The sequence below is a fragment of the Anabrus simplex genome, chromosome 12 (genome assembly GCF_040414725.1).
Source record: "Anabrus simplex isolate iqAnaSimp1 chromosome 12, ASM4041472v1, whole genome shotgun sequence".
NCBI classification, from domain to species: domain Eukaryota; kingdom Metazoa; phylum Arthropoda; class Insecta; order Orthoptera; family Tettigoniidae; genus Anabrus; species Anabrus simplex.
The window spans coordinates 14,191,306-14,211,494 of NC_090276.1; the positions used below are offsets into that span (position 1 = coordinate 14,191,306).

The 20,189-nt window shown below is 40.7% G+C and overlaps 1 protein-coding gene across 1 annotated transcript in view; it reads left to right on the forward strand.

Annotated features, from left to right (window-relative positions):
* The first annotated feature begins 17,282 nt into the window (after positions 1-17,282).
* LOC136884405 (nephrocan) overlaps positions 17,283-20,189 on the forward strand; it is a 166,311-nt gene continuing 163,404 nt past the window's right edge. Inside the window, exon 1 of the mRNA XM_067156541.2 lies at positions 17,283-17,384. The gene's annotated coding sequence lies outside the window, so the exon portion shown is untranslated. The remainder of the gene's footprint in view (positions 17,385-20,189) is intronic.

The window sequence follows — 20,189 nt, forward strand, 5'->3', positions numbered from 1 at the left end:
ATCCTTAGTGCTCCACCTTCCCCAGGGTGACGTCACTAATGGAAGTGTGTAGTGTACTCTATACACCTCCCTCAGTTCCACGGCCTCCTGAGATTCCATGGCCACCAGGAACTCGCAGTCAAACGGGATGTTCATGTCCCCCAGAAACTCCTCAATACTGACGGGAGTGGTGTCCATGAACAGCAGCCAGCGAGCGTCAGAGGGGTGGAGCTCTGAGAATAGCTGAAAATATTCTCTCAACAATTACAACAAATCAGGAACAGGGTTATGTAAAATTTGACACTGATGAGCAATTGAGTTAGATATAACTGTCTCTATCGTGGGCTAGTCAAATGTAATAGTATGAGGACCGTACCCATGGGAAGAAATAGAACCCCTGGTACATTATCAAGTCTGTTCTCATTGGCGAACAACACAGGAACTTTTCGTCGCACGTTGTCGACCCATCTGTTATCCTCCAGCATTTTGCGAGAAACCTGTACCATGGCAAGACAATACGCAGGCGTACCGTACCCGAAATGTGGTCGATTGGTGCGATGAATGTAGTGAGGACATGAGGATTCTTGCCTGGCCCTCAAATTCACCTGACCTCAATCCTATAAAACTCTTCCGGCATTCTGTCGAGAGGGATATACGTGCCCTGTGTTCTACTCCGAACAATCTCCGAATATTATTGGAGGCTGTGTAGTATGACTTCCAAGTACTTCTAGTGTCTTGTTGTGCTCATGTCTCATCCCAACGCCACCATCATCAGTGCGAAGGAAGGTGCTACACACCGTTAGCCAGGTATCTCTAAATTCCATTGCTCATCATTGTATTCTAACATTATAACGAGAGAAAGTGTGTAAGTTCCTTTGTATGGAGGCTAATATTAATAATTATACTAGTGAATTCAGTGCTTCTTCCACCATTAGAAAGTTGATTCCTTCCAGTTGAGTACAGATTATGAAATTACGCTATCAGAGGAGCAGATCTTTTTTTTTTTTGAATGTTCAGCAATTCGGACAAATCGAGCACTTAGTTTCTTTAAAAGAGAGTATGTTGCCTGGATCGTTATTGCTATCAGCAAGTCTTCATAGAATTCAATATTCTACGGAAATATCCTCATCGATTGTCTTGATGATTCTAACAGTTTACTGGGAAATATACTTCTCTGCGCGTTGGTACAGGACATAGTGTTAGTTGCACAAAATGGGACAGATGCGTGCATATAGGATTTACAATTAAATTTCAGAAAAGTATGTCCATACGCGTATCAACTTAAAAGGGTGTAAAAATATTTGAAATATTTACATTTTAAAAGAACATCTCAATATCCACATAGCGTTTCGTACAACGAACTTCTGATAAATTTAGAAATGAAGAGTTTTGATGATCAAGGAAAGGAAGATGCAGTTAAGTTCATTTACAAAATAATGCACAGTACAATCATTTCCTAAAAATAATAGCAATCTTGGATTGTTTATACGGAGGAATGTCATATCTGGCGCTCCTTCATGATCCTGAGTTCCTTTCCCTCCTGAATTTACACGTGCCACGCACAAATTGACGTGTTTGGGATAATATTCTTTTAATCTTACATTCTTTCATAATCGTCTGCTTTTCAATATCATTCAATCTAGTCGTTAATTTCTTGCGGAATTTATTGTCTTTGTTCCAAATCTCTTTACCCCAGTCGTATCCCGTTCCTATTCTGTCATGCAAAAAACTTCATTAGCCAGTAATCATCATTTAAATTCAATATATCTCTCCCATTTACCCTTGTTAAACTTAATCTTCTCACTCCGCTATTTTCTGTACGTTCTGGAAGACTCATTACTATTTTGCAGAATGTAGTAATTATTACATTATTAAATTATCTATTTCAACACCCCATGTTCATATGCTCTTGATTTCACCACTAGTTCATTAATAATTCCCTGGTCTTTTTCGCACCTCATATTTCCTTCATGACCAGTTGTCTACGAACTGCTTCTTGCATTTCTGAACGGCTTTCTCTAGTGTTAAATCGGGATCTAACTGCTGTTCACGTATTTCTACTACAATACTATCCTTGTTAAGGTCATCAAGTAAACTATCGTAAATTTTTCGTAATTGTCCTAAGTTATACAGTTCTATGACAAATGTATCAACGCTTTCCCCCTCTTCTTGAGTCCTGTGTTAAACCGAGCTATTCTATAGGTTATGTTACGTTTACCAACAAAAGAAAGTCCACGAGCACATATTTAACTTTGTCATACTTTTTCTTGTGAGCAATAGTTAGGGATGAAGCATAGAAAACAAAATTTTCAGCCTGTTCTTCCAGACAGTTATCATTTAAATATTTCATCATCTATGCTAAATGTAATATTTTCCTCCCATTTCCCCTTCAGTGAATGTGTTACCACCTTTATAGCTATATTTGCTTGAATAATATCTTCACATAAAAGTCTGCCTACACTATTAACTGTACGCTCTGTTATCCCCGTTCTTACTTTAAAGAACGTATTGTCTATTACCTCTAGTTCTTCACTGTCTTCTTCAATACCCCATATTCCTGCCCCACACAACGCTCTGGATTTTACAAACGAATTTAGAACATTTGTTTGCAGTTTATATTCAGCACTTAGCTACGGTTCTACATGGTATACAGAATTCTAGTTGAAATCTTTAACACGTTGTGAATACGATTTTGTTAAATAGCATAATAACATAGGTATTTAACATTTTTATGTGCCATCCTCTAAACTACCATTTCGTCCAGCATGGATAAAGTTATTTATATCCTAGACCAGGGCCTTGCAAACGCCCAAAATCTCACGCGTGCAAATTGAGGCGCAAGAGCTCCGTGCACTGTGCATCGGTCGCGCTCGGCTTAGCTCGGACCAACGCTTCGTCTCTGGGCTACTCGGCAAAGCTCGGCTAAGCTCGGCTCTACTCGGCCCAACTCAGCTCGGATTTAGAGCGCTACGAAGCAAGTGTGGAAGAGGGAGACAGGCGTGAGGAAAGAGAGAGTAAGCGCTATTGCTCCGAATCGAGGAGTGGGGGGTCTGCACTCTGGTCAACCAAGCGAAGTCGTCTTTTGCACCGTGCACAGTGCATGCAGTGCATGCACCCTGAGAGGCTCTGTCCTAGACTGTAGTGCCTTATTTCCCGACTTTACATACCGATTTTCATTAAATTCTGTTCACCCATTTTTTTATTTTTTTTTTTATTTGGCTAGGCATTGATATGGACTCAGCAGCAAAAATAGAAATTCATGAATATCTCTGTTACCATAGCCGGTACGGTAAAATGTAGAAGAAATAAATGCCCGGAAATTTAATTATATACAACTTTAGTTATGTAATATTTATCGACAGGACCACAAATAACATACATTCTTGCGAATTATACTTTAGGCCTCTCCTTAAACTAGCACTTCACTCAGCGTGAATACAATTATTTATAGCGTAGATTGTAGTACCTTATTCTACGACTTCATAAATAAATTTTTCGTGATACGCGTACATACGTGTCAAACGTAGATTAAGCATGGTAAATACAGTATTTTACTGGTGTTCGTGAAATTTATTGGAGACTTGTCTCATTAATATTTAAAATTAGGGTACACTTCATAATGGACAACTTACAACTGGTGATCCCAGTCTCTTCTTCTCCTTTTTCTACCGCTTTTCCTACGTCTGTGGGATGGCGGGTGCGAATGGTGTTGCACATGTGGATTTGGTCCTTTTTTAATGGCCGGATGCCCTTCCTGACGCCAACCGTGTATGGAGGGATGTGATCAATATTGCATGTTTCTGTAGTGGTTGGTAGTGTAGTTTGTTGTCTGAATATAAGGAGGAAAGTGTTGGGACAAACAAAAACACCCAGTCAGAAGAATTAATGAGACGTGATTGAAGTCGCCGTCCTGGCCGTGAATAGAACCCGGGACCCTATGCACCGACGGCCTAGACGCTGACTATTCAGCCAATGAGTCGGACCAGCTAGTGATCCCAGTACAAAAAAGTAAAAGGAAAAATAGAATGTCCCCGAATAATAATTTTACCGAGCTAGTTGGCCGTACGGTTAGGTCACGAAGCTGTGAGCTTGGATTTTGGAGAAAGTGGGTTCGAATCCCACCGTCGGCAGCCCTGAATGTGGTGTTCCGTGGTTTCCCATTTTCACACCAGGAAAATGCTGGGGCTGTACCTTAATTAAGGCCACGACCACTACCTTCTCAATCCTAGCCGTTTCCTACGATGTTTTAGTGCGACGTTGAACAAGTAGCAAAAATAAATAAATAAATAAATAAATAAATAAATAAATAAATAAATAAATAAATAAATAAATAAATAAATAAATAAATAAATAAATACATTAAACAACTATAGTGGTAATCACAGGGACGCAATACGTTTAAGAATATGATCCGTGACGGCTTGATTAAACAAATAATAATAATAATAATAATAATAATAATAATAATAATAATAATAATAATAATAATAATAATAATCTGTCTGTCTGTCTGTCTGTCTATGTGTTAGGCCATCAGCCCAGAGGCTGGTTGGATCCTCAAATAGTACCACCAAAGGTTATGCGGTTATAAGGAAACCCCAAAAACCAATGGCAGCACCAAAATGAGGCGTAGTAGGCAAGATGAGGATTGAGGTAGTTTGCCATTGCTTTCCTCACTGGATCAGAAAGCACTATTGCAGCAGGACTGACCCTATGAGCAGCACCTTTCATAACACTCAGATGCACTAGTCATGCTCCGAATGTCATTACTCAGCACTACCCGTACCCCAGCAACTTCTATATTGCCATAACCATGGATGTTGACTGGGACTTCGGTGGAAGCTACACTTTATTCTGGCCTGTGCCAAAAGATGGATGCAAAAGTACTGTATCCATGAAGAAATGACCGCAGGCATAATAATAATAATAACAATAATAATAATAATAATAATAATAATAATAATAATAATAATAATAATAATAATAATAATAATAATAATAATAATAATAATAATAATAATAATAATCCATCCGGGAGATAGTAGGTTCGAATCCCACTATCGGCAGCCCTGAAAATGGTTTTCCGTGGTTTCCCATTTTCACACCAGGCAAATGCTGGGGCTGTACCTTAATTAAGGCCACGGCCGCTTCCTTCCAACTCCTAGACCTTTCCTATCCCATCGTCGCCATAAGACCTATCTGTGTCGGTGCGACGTAAAGCCCCTAGCAAAAAAAAAAAAAAAATAATAATCAAGAATTAAATTTTAAACACAGTAAAAGAAAACTTAAGTTTCAACGAAACATCGCAACACAAAACGTAAATAAACAGGTTAGGAAACATGACAAGTACAGAATGGATGTGGAAAGCGGCGTGGAACCCTGAGAGGTAATGGAACGTATTTCTTTGCACAGAAAGAAAACGTAGAAGGTAATTGCCCTTATATTCAACACATTGATTTTAAGAAAATGGAAACAAATCAAAACTCATAACAGAAAGGAACAAATGAAAAACTCAAAATAAAAAGATCTTTACAAGGAAATGTAGGATTTAATCGCGCCTGCAGACATCGCAGTGCACTAAAAGAAATGCAATCACCGAATTTGAATCTAGAAACAATATTCCCAATCTTCACCAAAGTAGAAATAAAACCGAACACAGAGGTACTTCAGGTAATGTGCACAGATTTTCAGCGCTTATGCAATGCGACACAGAAATAGCGGGAGGCAAACCCGAGGGATAATTATAAGTTTCAAATGTAAGAAAAAGAATAAGGTATTGCCTCAGAAACAAAAGGTACAAGAACTTAGCTGAAAAGCTAAGTCAATTCCACAAATTTAGCGGTGAACATGAAACTCCAGGATAAAGTCCTGTGTAAGAAAAAGAAATTAATACATTTAAATGAAGTTGAAATCCCAAATAAACGTAGAAACAGTGTTTACCCTGAGTTCAGGTTTTGACACGAGGATACCGCAGAGGAGCAGAGCCGCTCGCTACCATGATCAGATGATCAAAGACGTAGATCCTACCTCTCTCCCATCGAAGGAGCTCGGTAAGATCAAGAAACAGGAAATGGTGGAACCACCAAATAGAACCAATCAGAAAACAGACTTCACCCTCGACTTTCACATTCACCAAATATATTTAATCTTAGTTTCTCCAAACAAACGTCTCTTCGTTCTTCGTTCGAGAAAAGTCTTCGTTTACGCTACAGAAAACGCGCTTCCAGAACTGCGCGTGTAGGTACACGCAGTTTCACAAATGTTGACAACAAAAAATTAAAATTCACAGATAAATGATAATATTTGATACAACACATAAAAAAAAAGAGTTTCTGAAGCAGAATTCTTCCAAGTCTAATGGTCCAAAAAGAACAAAATCTTATACGACTAAAACAAAATTAAAACAACAAATTAAGAAATTTAAATCAATTCCCACTGCTGTCTTAATACTTCCACATAACCTTTCGTAAGACCCTTTCGTTTTAAGGACTTCCTTCATAAAATACTCATTTTTTTTTTTTTTTTGCTAGTTGCTTTCCGTCGCACCGACACAGACAGGTCTTGTGGCGACGATGGGACAGGGAAGGGCTAGGAGTGGGAAGGAAATGGCCGTGGCCTTAATTAAGGTACAACCCCAGCATTTGCCTGGTGTGAAAATGGGAAACCACGGAAAACCATTTTCAGGGCTGCCGACAGTGGGGTTCGAACCTACTATCTCCCGAATACTGGATACTGGCCGCACTTACGCGACTGCAGCTATCGAGCTCGGTAATCATTTATGTCCACGGTTTTGATAGTAATTTGCGCTTAACAGCAATAGCCAAGCAGTGTTACGCTCGTGTTCTGAATTTGTAGCCTGTCCATGTGTCACTGTATGACGATTCTTCTTATATCATTTTCTAACTACCCTACAATCAGCTGATCGTGATGTGGGCCTCGCACCGCAACGTGGATGAAGTGATGCTATTCACACTCTATGATTATTAATGTTCTACCTAAGCTTTCATCTAATGGTCATTAATTTTGCATCAGTGATACCATAAAGCGTTTTTTCAACATTTTTCGTCATTCGACAGCCACGTCCCCTTGCTTGTGTGACCATTGGAAACATGGCGGACGTTCGTTCAATTAGCTTCAACCAGGCAGCGCTTCCGCCTCTCTGTGCTAATCTAGCTTCTTGTTTTCAGTATTATTACAGGAGTAGGATTTTTCAAACCTCGCCTGCGATCACCTACCTCTCGCAAGTGTCGTTCTTGGGTGTCAACACTACACCAGAGGATGTAAAGAGCTCTGTTCCGCTGACAAGGGAGTGTGGTGTTGAGACGTTTTGCATCGACAACAGTTGAAAAAACTTCTGTCGTTGATAGGAATCTCTGCAACTGAATTACATTCTGATTTCTCTGCAGGAGATCTGTCAATGAAGAACAAGGTATGATCATTAGAGACAGGTACACTATGAACAACACTTTGTGATTATCATGTAAAATTATAGTGAATAAAAGTAAAAATGTCCATGACACAACATCCTTGATGGGACTACCGAACGCTGCTGAGCCCAAAGACCTGCAGTTTACGGGGTGAAGCATGGTCAATGTAACAAATTCTCTGAGACGTTATATTTTAATTCCTACTCAGTTGAAGGAGGTAAAAAACATTAAGTCGAAATTACATATTTTTTAAACATTCCGTATTCTGAAGTATTGAATCAAGGGCCTTCGACCGGCATAAGAAAGAATTAAGTCAGCCTTTTCTTTATACCGGAAACACGTAGCACGATCGGAGGCAATAGCGGTGATTGGGAATTTGAAGTGGGGGGAGGGGGCACAAAATCTTATGGACAACATAAAGTACTGTGGGTCTGGGAGATACAGTGGGGTTAAAACAATCTCAAAAAAGTAAAAATCGTAAGTTTTTGATGTTATCTGAGCGAATTTCGACAGGGAAGTTAAGTTTGACAGCAGATGTCTTAGAGACACAGCAAATTTAGCACTGAAGAAATAGGGGAATGTAACTCACCTGGAGCCATAACCACACACAACACTGCCGTGAGATATGACCTCTAACACAGGCTAGACTTACTATTCACTGTCATGCGCTTCCTCTGGTAACAGTTGTCCGCTGCCTTGAGGTATGACCTCTAACAGAGGCTAGACTTACTATTCACTGTCATGCCTTTCCTATGGTAGCAGTTTACCGCTGCCTTGAGGTATGACCTCTAACAGAGGCTAGACTCACTACTCACTCATGCCTTTTCTCCGGTAACAGTTGCCCGCTGTCGTGAGACATGACCCGTAACGTAGACTAGACTTACGCCTTTCCTCCAGTAACAGTTGCCCGCTGTCGTGAGATATGACCCGTAACGTGGACTAGACTTACGCCTTTCCTCCGGTAATAGTTACCCGCTGCTGTGAGATATGACCCGTAACGTAGACTAGACTTACGCCTTTCCTCCGGTAAAAGTTGTCCGCTGTCGTGAGATATGACCCGTAACGTAGACTAGACTTACGCCTTTCCTCCGGTAAAAGTTGTTGGACTAGACTTACGCCTTTCCTCCGGTAAAAGTTGTCCGCTGCCGTGAGATATGACATGTAACGTAGACTTACGCCTTTCCTCCGGTAAAAGTTGTCCGCTACCGTGAGATATGACCCGTAACGTGGACTAGACTTACGCCTTTCCTCCGGTAAAAGTTGTCCGCTGCCGTGAGATATGACCCGTAACGTAGACTTACGCCTTTCCTGCGGTAAAAGTTGTCCGCTACCGTGAGATATGACCCGTAACGTAGACTAGACTTACGCCTTTCCTCCGGTAAAAGTTGTCCGCTACCGTGAGATATGACCCGTAACGTGGACTAGACTTACGCCTTTCCTCCGGTAAAAGTTGTCCGCTGTCGTGAGATATGACCCGTAACGTAGACTAGACTTACGCCTTTCCTCCGGTAAAAGTTGTTGGACTAGACTTACGCCTTTCCTCCGGTAAAAGTTGTCCGCTGCCGTGAGATATGACCCGTAACGTAGACTTACGCCTTTCCTCCGGTAAAAGTTGTCCGCTACCGTGAGATATGACCCGTAACGTGGACTAGACTTACGCCTTTCCTCCGGTAAAAGTTGTCCGCTGCCGTGAGATATGACCCGTAACGTGGACTAGACTTACGCCTTTCCTCCGGTAAAAGTTGTCCGCTACCGTGAGATATGACCCGTAACGTGGACTAGACTTACGCCTTTCCTCCGGTAAAAGTTGTCCGCTGCCGTGAGATATGACCCGTAACGTAGACTTACGCCTTTCCTGCGGTAACAGTTGCCACACGACGCAGCTCGATGAGAAGTATTTCTGCAGGGCCGTCACGAGTTCAAATCTCCTTCGTAATGTTGGCTCAGTGCTGATGACTGTGAAGGGTAACAAGATCAGCAGTACTACATACTTATGCTTCAAGCATGTCATTATTGAAGAGAGTGACCTAATTTTCATTGTCTTCTATTGGACACAGTGACCTGCAACAATAAATAGTAAAAACCATGTAAGTTCTCGAAATACACTTAATTTAATTTATTTTACTGCATGCTTCAGGATCCTCATCCCAATTACAGCAGAATTCTTTGTGATACAAAGGAAAATTACAAATGATTTGTAGGTATGTGCGAGTGTAGTGTATTATTTCATCAGCCATAAAGTCGGTGACCAGGTTTTCCTTTTAGGCAGAAAATAGACAAAGAATAGTTTGAAGATAATAAGGTTCTGGATCGGAGAAAATCATTTTGGGCACGGAACCACCAACAATGTTTGGGCAGCACTGATAGGATAGGCGGAAAAATAAAAAATAAAAACCTCCGTGCTGCTCACGAATCTTCTGTGAAGGAGAAGGCACAACAACAACTACAACAACAACAACAACAACAACAACAACAACAACAACATTACAGCTGACAATATTCTTTTCGCGCGGTTTGCTTTATCACCTGTTAGGCGGACGTACCCTGTATGGTTTGGCAGAGTAGCAGGCGTCATTGCCTTAGCCTCACCATGTGCGGAAAGGCATAAATAAATAAATAAATAAATAAATAAATAAATAAATAAATAAATAAATAAATAAATAAATAAATATACCTTTTTACAATTGGCTTTACGTCGCACCGACACATGGCGACTATGGGAAAGGAAATGTCTAGGAGTCTGAAGCCAGCGAACGTGTCATTAATTAAGGCACATCTCCAGCATTTGCCTGGTGTGAAAATGGGAAATTTCGGAAAACCATCTTCAGGGCTGCCGGTAGTGGGATTCCAACCTACTATCTGCCGAATGCAAGCTCACAGCTGTCCACCCCTAACCGCACGGCCGGTAATAAATAAACAAATCAATCAATAAATAAACATTCTGGTATACCTCCACTCTCCAACAGGTAGCTAGGTAACATAAATCCACAATTCAGGTTTTGTTGGCATAGATCTTTTGTCCTACGTTCCTAACACCACGGTCCAGATTTGTGACTCTTTCCATCCATCTCCTCATCCGCGAAGTCATAAGAGTAAACAGAAAGATGTGTGCTGCCATTCAAATGTATTCCTCCTTCGTTTTTGGATTGCATTGTCCATTTCACCTAAGAGTTTAACTAATTATAATAATAATAATAATAATAATAATAATAATAATAATAATAATAATAATAATAATAATAATAATAATAATAATAATAATAATAATAATAATAATAATAATAATAATAATAATATGACTGGGGAGGAGGACCAGTGCCCTCGCCCAGCTGGCCTCACCTGCTATACTGAAAAGTGGCATTGCGGGTGGAGGGGGATTAGAAGGGCCGGGCAAAGAAGAGGGAAGGAAGCGGGCGTGGTCTTAAGTTAGGTACCATCCCGGCATTTGACTGGAAGAGAAATGGGAAATTAGGGAAAACCACTTCGAAAATTGCTGAGGTCGGAATCGAACCCACCTTCTACTCAGTTGACCTCCCGTGGCTCAGTGGACCCGTTCCAGCACTCGTACCACTTTTTAAATTTCGTGACAGAGCCGGAAATCGATCTTAGGCCTGTTGGGGGGTGGAACGGGTCCACTGAGCCACGGGAGGTCAACTGAGTAGAAGGTGGGGTCGATTCCCACCTCAGCCATCCTCGCAGTGGTTTTTCTTTGGTTCCCACTTCTCTTCCAGTCAAATGCCGGGATGGTACCTAACTTAAGACCACGCCCGCTTCCTTCCCTCTTCCTTGCCCGTCCCTTCTAATCTCCCCATCTCCACCCCCGGCAATGTATCTGTTCAGCATAGCAGGTGAGGCCAGTTGGGCGAGGTACCGGTCCACCTCAGCAGGACACTGCCCTTGAGGCGGTAGAGGTGAGATCCCTTGCTGAGTCCCGAGGGGAAAACCAACCCTGGAGGTTAAACGGATTAAGAAAGAAGAAAGAAAGAAAGAAAGAAAGAAAGAAAGAAAGAAAGAAAGAAAGAAAGAAAGTTATAGTGTTATTGGTCCAAGTAAGTATTTTTACGGTTTTCGGAGAAGCCGACGTCCCGGAATTTTGGTCTCCACTACTTTCGACACTAGGCTGGTGCATCTGAACACCTTCAAATGCCAATAGTCTACCCTAGGATCGAACTTACGAATTTAGACTCAGAAGGCCAGCGCTTCCATCGCCTGAGCCGCCAAGCCCGGCCACGGCGTTAGAGTATCGCTGATAAGCCACAAACCTTTGTGTATGTAGTATTCTCTGAATACCGCTCCCTGGTGTTCCTCCCCTTCTATGGTGCTTCTTTGGTGCGCCAAAGTTGTTCCTAGATGAGTTCAATATTGAAACCGTAATCAATCACGTCACAAGAAGTGGGTGTTGTATTTCTCTGCTACAGAGAGTAAATATCCTAAGTCTACTGCAGATAGAAAACAGTTATTTATTTGTAATTAACTTGTATCACACATTTATCCAGTGACACGCTACTATTTGCTCAGTTGTTTACTTTTCTGAGCCCAAACGACCTGCTTCATCGACGTTCACTCCTTCAGCCCACTATGACTCAGCGAGTGTCACCAGTAACAAATGTAATATTGAAATGATCAATGCACTAGGCAAGAAGTGAATCCGCCCTGTTCTTTGGTAGGTTATGTGTAATAATGTCATTATCTACAAATAATTATTCATGTTCCAGTTCACCAGGCTGCGATATTTAAATACAATGAAACATAAACGACACTATTACGGTCATAAATGAAGGCATTGAGGCAAGAATAAGGTAAATCCACTTTTGGCCCTAAATGAGATTTTACGCCTATGTAAGCAGGGTACAGTTTTCTTGAAAAGCGCAGGGAAATAAAAAATAGAAAATACACCCCATCTAGCGGCGAGGATAGCAACTGTGCCGCCTGCCGAAACCTGTCGCTATCCTCCGGGGCAATGATTAATGACTGATAGATGAAATGATAGTGGAATGAAAGATGACAGGGGATACCGGAGTACCCGCAGAAAAACCTGTTCTGCCTCTATTTTGTCCAGCACAAATCTCACATTGAGTGACCGGGATTTGAACCACGGAACCCAATGATGAGAGGCCGGCACGCTACCGCCTGAGCCACGGGGGATTTAGGGAAATGTCAAAATGAAGCTATCGATCTAAGACTGGACAGACACGAAATTATCGAGCTACACTGATATGCAGAAGCAAGTACTACTACTTGATTTCATTCTTCCCCTGAAGAAGGGGGAGGCGGGCCTCCTAGACGGTGACGCCGTCTTTCAGGCCAGGAGATTTGTATCGAAGGAGATGTGAGGAGAAGGTGAGAGGGTTTGGCGGCCGTGGCCTATACTAGGAACTGTCCCGACGTTCGCCTTAGTGCAGAAGAATGGGAAACCACGGGAAAGCATTCTCAGGAGAGCCGACGATGGAGAGCAATCACTCTCTCGACAAGTCTGCCTTCATTTTCTTCTTTACTTGCTGGCATTCTTCTCTCTTGGAAAGCATTATAAGCAATTTTGAGACAAGTCTTCCAAATTCAAATTCTATTAGTAGTAAATTGTCTTCTTCTTCCCCTCCTTAATCTGTTTACCCTCCAGGCTTGGTTTTTCCCTCGAACTCAGCGGGGATCCCACCTCTACCGTCTCAAGGGCACTGTCCTGGAGCGTGAGACTTTCAGTCATCGGATACAACTGGGAGGAGGACCAGTACCTCGCCCAGGCGGCCTCACCTGATGTGTTGAACAGAGACCTTGTCGGGAGGATGGTAGTATTGGAAGGGATAAGCATGGAAGAGGGTAGGAAATGGCTAATCACTCTAACCCGTAGGGAATTGTGAAGAATAAAATGGATATAGGCCGTACATTTACATTCACAATTTCCTTCATTAGGAAATTCGCACAATTTTGCATTATACATTGTCTATTTTAAGGCTTGTACAAAACCTAACAGTTACTGTACAATTAAGCTCATTACCTCACAGTTCAGTGAGAAGTTTTCTGAAAGTATATCAATACGATACAATACAATACAATACAATACAATACAATACAATACAGTGCAATACAATACAATACAATGCAATGCAATGCAATGCAATGCAATACAATATAATGGATTTATTTTGTCCGGCAAGATTAAGGCAATTAGGCCCTCTCTTCCATCTAAACAGAAAATACAGTATCTACATGTGAAAAAATTAGAGTTAATACACTTACAATTGATACATCTTGCAACTACTAAGCAATACAATATTATGATAAAAATAAAAGGTAAAAATAGGGAAAAAAGTAGGAGAATGATGATGATTATTTACACAATTATGAGATGATTAGCTAATTTCTATTAACCTTGGTAATAACAGAGAGATTATATAGTGTAGTGGTTAGTGTGATTAGCTGCCATCCCCGGAGGCCCGGGTTCGATTCCCGGCTCTGCCACGAAATTTGAAAAGTGGTACGAGGGCTGGAACGGGGTCCACTCAGCCTCGAGGGGTCAAATGAGTAGAGGTGGGTTCGATTCCCACCTCAGCCATCCTGGAAGTGTTTTTCCGTGGTTTCCCACTTCTCCTCCAAACAAATGCCGGGATGGTACCTAACTTAAGGCCACGGCAGATTCCTTCCCTCTTCCTTGTCTATCCCTTCCAATCTTCTCATTTCCCCACACGGCCCCTGTTCAGCATAGCAGATGAGGCCAGTTAGGCGAGGTACTGGTCATTCTCTTCAGTTGTATTCCGACCCAGTATCTCACGCTCCAGGACACTGCCCTTGAGGCGCCAGAGGTGGGATCCCTCGCTGAGTCCAAGGTAAAAACCAATCCTGGAGGGTAAACGTATAAATAAATAAATAAATAAATAAATAAATAAATAAATAAATAAATAAATAAATAAATAAATAAATAAATAAATAAATAAATAAATAAATAAAATCTATACGTCGTGCTTTTAAAAGAGGTATTATCTACCTAATTACGAATTTACATTAACATGTTAAATTGGAATTAAAAAATTCAGAAAACAAAAATGTATTTTGGAAAATGTATTAGTTGCATAAGAAAGAAATATTCGCGATATCTCTACTTGTATGCAGGTAACATTCCCACAATGTTTCGTGAAAATCCATACATTAGGTAATAATACCTTTTTATGTCCGGAGTGTCGCCTTAAATTGCCTTCGTGATGCTCAGGCCGTACTGCAGGAAGCGCACCCAGGCCATCAGCTGATCGATTAGGACAATCTAAATGAAAGTTATGAATAGTACTTGTTAATATAATACAAAGTAAATGAGAGCATTCTTTGGATAATTATGACCTTATTTTTAGGTATATTGCGTGCTTGTTCTCATAATTTATTACATCAGGATTTACATAAACAATTTTCTTTATTGAGATAATGAGACCTCTAGTGTAGGTTCGATATGTGATCTTCATGTCCGCCTCTGTGTTGAGCGTACTCTTAACTTCAAACCCCATCAAATCCCCAAACCCCGCCAAATCTCCTGGCCAGAGAGAAGGCGTAACCTTCTAGGTGGCCCGCCCCTCCCCTTCGGGGAGGGGAATGAAGACATCCCCCTTGGTCCTTGAGCGTGATTGGCTGCCACCCACTGAGGCACGGGTTCGACTCCCGGCTCTGCCTCGAAATCTGAAACGTGGTACAAGGGCTGGAACGGGGTTAACTCAGCCTCGGGAGGTCAACTGAGATGAGGTGGATTCTTTTCTTTTTTTTTGCTAGGGGCTTTACGTCGCACCGACACAGATAGATCGTATGGCGACGATGGGATAGGAAAGGCCTAGGAGTTGGAAGGAAGAGGCCGTGGCCTTAATTAAGGTACAGCCCCAGCATTTGCCTGGTGCGAAAATGGGAAACCACGGAAAACCATTTTCAGGGCTGCCGATAGTGGGATTCGAACCTACTATCTCCCGGATGCAAGCTCACAGCCGCGTGCCTCTACGCGCACGGCCAACTCGCCCGGTGAGGTGGATTCTATTATCACCTCAACCATCCTTGAAGTGGTTTGCAGTGGTTTCCCACTTCTCCTCCAGGCAAATGCCGGGATGGTACCTAGCGAAAGGCCACGGCCGCTTCCTTCCCTCTTCCTTGTCCATCCCTCCAAACTTCCCCTCCCCCCCTTCCACAAGACCCTTGTTCAGCATAGCAGCTGAGACCGCCTGGGCGTGGTTCTGGTCCTCTTTCCCTGTTGTATCCTCCAACTCAAACTCTCGCGCTCCTCCTTGCCTTCTTGCTGACAGCAGCGCTACAGGCGGTGGAGAACATCCACGCCTTACGTGTCAACATGTGATTTAACCATCACATCAGCGGCTGAAACTGACTTAAAAAAAGAACATGTATGTAAATCTAAATCTCAACAGACTCCCACTGGCACACTTCCCAAGTAAAGTTGCATGGAGAGCTGCCGGAACCATTTGAGATAAGTACGGGCCCAAGATAGGGGGATGGAGCCTCCCTACTCCTGTTCAATTGCGTTTTGGAGAAAGTAATCAGGGAGTGGAGGAAAAAAGTTGGCGGAAAATAATCTTCCAAATGGAGTGAGAATGAGATGCAAATACCTTCAAGACAAGCTACTCAATATTGAAAACATCCTAAGGATATGAGCTACGAATTTTAGGTGAATAAAATATAATAATATATGAGAATATATTCTTTATTTACCCTGAATAAATAGAATCCTTTTCTTAATCATCGTTATTCGGTCGATGAGATTAGCAGGTTGTCTTTTTCCATCACAACGACCGCTAAAGTGAGTCAATCCAGAGTTTCGCTTACATCCGGTGTGGATATTAAAAAAAAATAAAAAAACGCCTCAGGGTATTGAACCAGGGAACACATTACAGGAATAATTATGTAAATAAGTTAAATTAATTTTTAGAGTCAAAATTTGCTCTGCACGTGACTTTCACTTTCTGAATCCACCTTGGTTCAGTAGAATTTTGGAGAGAAATTGCTCTTCTTCCCCGGGTAATTCATTAATCTATACTAATATACAGAGAGGTAACGTTTGTTTGTATGTAATGGCTAATCTCAGAAACTACAGGAGCGATTCTGAAAATTATTTGATTAATGTAAATATACATTATCCCTAAGTTTCATGGGCTGTGTTTGTGCTGGACAAAACTGAGGTGGGACTGGTTTATCTCCGGGTACTCCGATTTCCCTGACATATTTCATTCCAGCAACACTCTCCATTAACATTTCATTTCATCTGCCAGTCATTTATCATTGCCTCAGAGGATTGCGACAGGCTTCGGCACCCGGCACATTCCCTGCTAGATGGGGGGCTTCATTCATTCCATCCCAGACCCGGTCGAATGGCTGGAAAATGGCTGTGGATTTTCATTATTTTTCATTTCATCACGTAGAGAACTTAAACTACACAGTGATAATGTCCCAACTGAATTAAGGTCTCAAAAATTCAATGAGTACTTTTACCCCTCCTGCACCTATCAGAGAACTACCACAGATCAGTAGTGTTTGCAGTTGCTCACTGTCACAAATATCAACGAACCCTAACGAAGTTCAAAATATTCTCAATAGTCTCCCAACAAACCGCTCCACCGGGCCCAATGATATTAGCCCTATATTCCTCAAAAATACTTCTGCATCTCTCTGTGCACCGTTATCTACATAGAAGTCGCCACCATCATCAAAGCGAGAGGATTATGGGAATAAAAGCTGCCACGCCCCCAGACACTGCGAGAATACGTTGTGATTGGCCAGGACGGTATTAACGAGACGCTTGTGCGTTGAATCCCAAACATTAGACGGCTTGTGACAGTCTTGTGTCATCGTGCGCTCTGGTTCCTCTCTGTGCCGCTGCTGCGCTGAGTAATGCATGACTATCTGCGTCATGACAAGGAAGGAAGTTCAAACAAGATTAGTTTAGGATGCGACAATTTCCTCGTCGCTACTGAGACAGTGAGCAGTTGGAGAACTTGGATTATGTAGGTAAGTAGTGAAAATTTACTCTCTTATTGCATTAGTTTGTAAGTTTCTGTTCAAGCCAATGTGAGGGGAAGGAACGATCCAGTCCAAAGCCCGCTACTTATGAATGCTGAGAAAAACGTGTACATGCATTGAACTATCGGTTTTTAGGTCATATTCTCTATATGGTTCCAGTATCTACGTTTTCCCTAACATAATCCTTGCTTCGTACAACATGAACTCCATTATCACCCGTATTATCAAACATTCAGATTAATAAGAAATCAAACTGAAGGCCCGCCTATTCAATACCATTTAACATGATGTCATGAGTTTATCTCAGTCTATAATACTATGATTAGTGAATTTAAAGTCTACTAGACTCTACTCGAATTTTGTGGTGGCTGATATGGCCGTTTTTATTAATCGAAAATGAACAGCCCTAATAAGTAAAACCTCCACATGTACAATTACAATATTAAGATTGTAGCTGAGCTGTTACACATACAATATTAATATGGGAGCTGAGCTGTTACACATACAATATTAATATGGGAGCTGAGCTGTTACATATACAATATTAATATGGGAGCTGAGCTGTTACATATACAATATTAATATGGGAGCTGACTTGTTACACATACAATATTAATATGGGAGCTGAGCTGTTACACATACAATATTAAGATGGGAGCTGACTTGTTACACATACAATATTAATATGGGAGCTGAGCTGTTACACGTACAATATTAAGATGGGAGCTGACTTGTTACACATACAATATTAATATGGGAGCTGAGCTGTTACATATACAATATTAATATGGGAGCTGAGCTGTTACATATACAATATTAATATGGGAGCTGACTTGTTACACATACAATATTAATATGGGAGCTGAGCTGTTACATATACAATATTAATATGGGAGCTGAGCTGTTACACATACAATATTAATATGGGAGCTGAGCTGTTACACATACAATATTAATATGGGAGCTGAGCTGTTACATATACAATATTAATATGGGAGCTGAGCTGTTACACATACAATATTAATATGGGAGCTGAGCTGTTACACATACAATATTGAGATTGTAGCTGAGCTGTTACACGTACAATATTAAGATGGGAGCTGACTTGTTACACATACAATATTAATATGGGAGCTGAGCTGTTACACATACAATATTAATATAGGAGCTGAGGTGTTACATATACAATATTAATATGGGAGCTGAGCTGTTACACATACAATATTAATATAGGAGCTGAGGTGTTACATATACAATATTAATATAGGAGCTGAGGTGTTACATATACAATATTAATATGGGAGCTGAGCTGTTACACATACAATATTAATATGGGAGCTGAGCTGTTACACATACAATATTAATATGGGAGCTGAGCTGTTACACATACAATATTAATATGGGAGCTGAGCTGTTACACATACAATATTAATATGGGAGCTGAGCTGTTACACATACAATATTAATATGGGAGCTGAGCTGTTACACATACAATATTAATATGGGAGCTGAGCTGTTACACATACAATATTAAGATTAGAGCTGAGCTGTTACACATACAATATTAAGATTAGAGCTGAGCTGTTACACATACAATATTAATATGGAGCTGAGCTGTTACACATACAATATTAATATGGAGCTGAGCTGTTACACATACAATATTAATATGGGAGCTGAGCTGTTACACATACAATATTAAGATTAGAGCTGAGCTGTTACACATACAATATTAAGATTAGAGCTGAGCTGTTACACATACAATATTAATATGGAGCTGAGCTGTTACACATACAATATTAATATGGAGCTGAGCTGTTACACATACAATATTAATATGGAGCTGAGCTGTTACACATACAATATTAATATGGGAGCTGAGCTGTTACACATACAATATTAATATGGAGCTGAGCTGTTACACATACAATATTAATATGGAGCTGAGCTGTTACACATACAATATTAATATGGGAGCTGAGCTGTTACACATACAATATTAAGATTAGAGCTGAGCTGTTACACATACAATATTAATATGGAGCTGAGCTGTTACACATACAATATTAATATGGGAGTTGAGCTGTTACACATACAATATTAATATGGAGCTGAGCTGTTACACATACAATATTAATATGGGAGTTGAGCTGTTACACATACAATATTAATATGGAGCTGAGCTGTTACACATACAATATTAATATGGAGCTGAGCTGTTACACATACAATATTAAGATGGGACCTGAGCTGTTACACATACAATATTAATATGGAGCTGAGCTGTTACACATACAATATTAATATGGAGCTGAGCTGTTACACATACAATATTAAGATGGGACCTGAGCTGTTACACATACAATATTAATATGGAGCTGAGCTGTTACACATACAATATTAATATGGGAGCTGAGCTGTTACACATACAATATTAATATGGAGCTGAGCTGTTACACATACAATATTAATATGGGAGCTGAGCTGTTACACATACAATATTAATATGGGAGCTGAGCTGTTACACATACAATATTAATATGGAGCTGAGCTGTTACACATACAATATTAAGATTGGAGCTGAGCTGTTACACATACAATATTAATATGGAGCTGAGCTGTTACACATACAATATTAAGATTGGAGCTGAGCTGTTACACATACAATATTAATATGGGAGCTGAGCTGTTACACATACAATATTAATATGGGAGCTGAGCTGTTACACATACAATATTAATATGGAGCTGAGCTGTTACACATACAATATTAAGATTGGAGCTGAGCTGTTA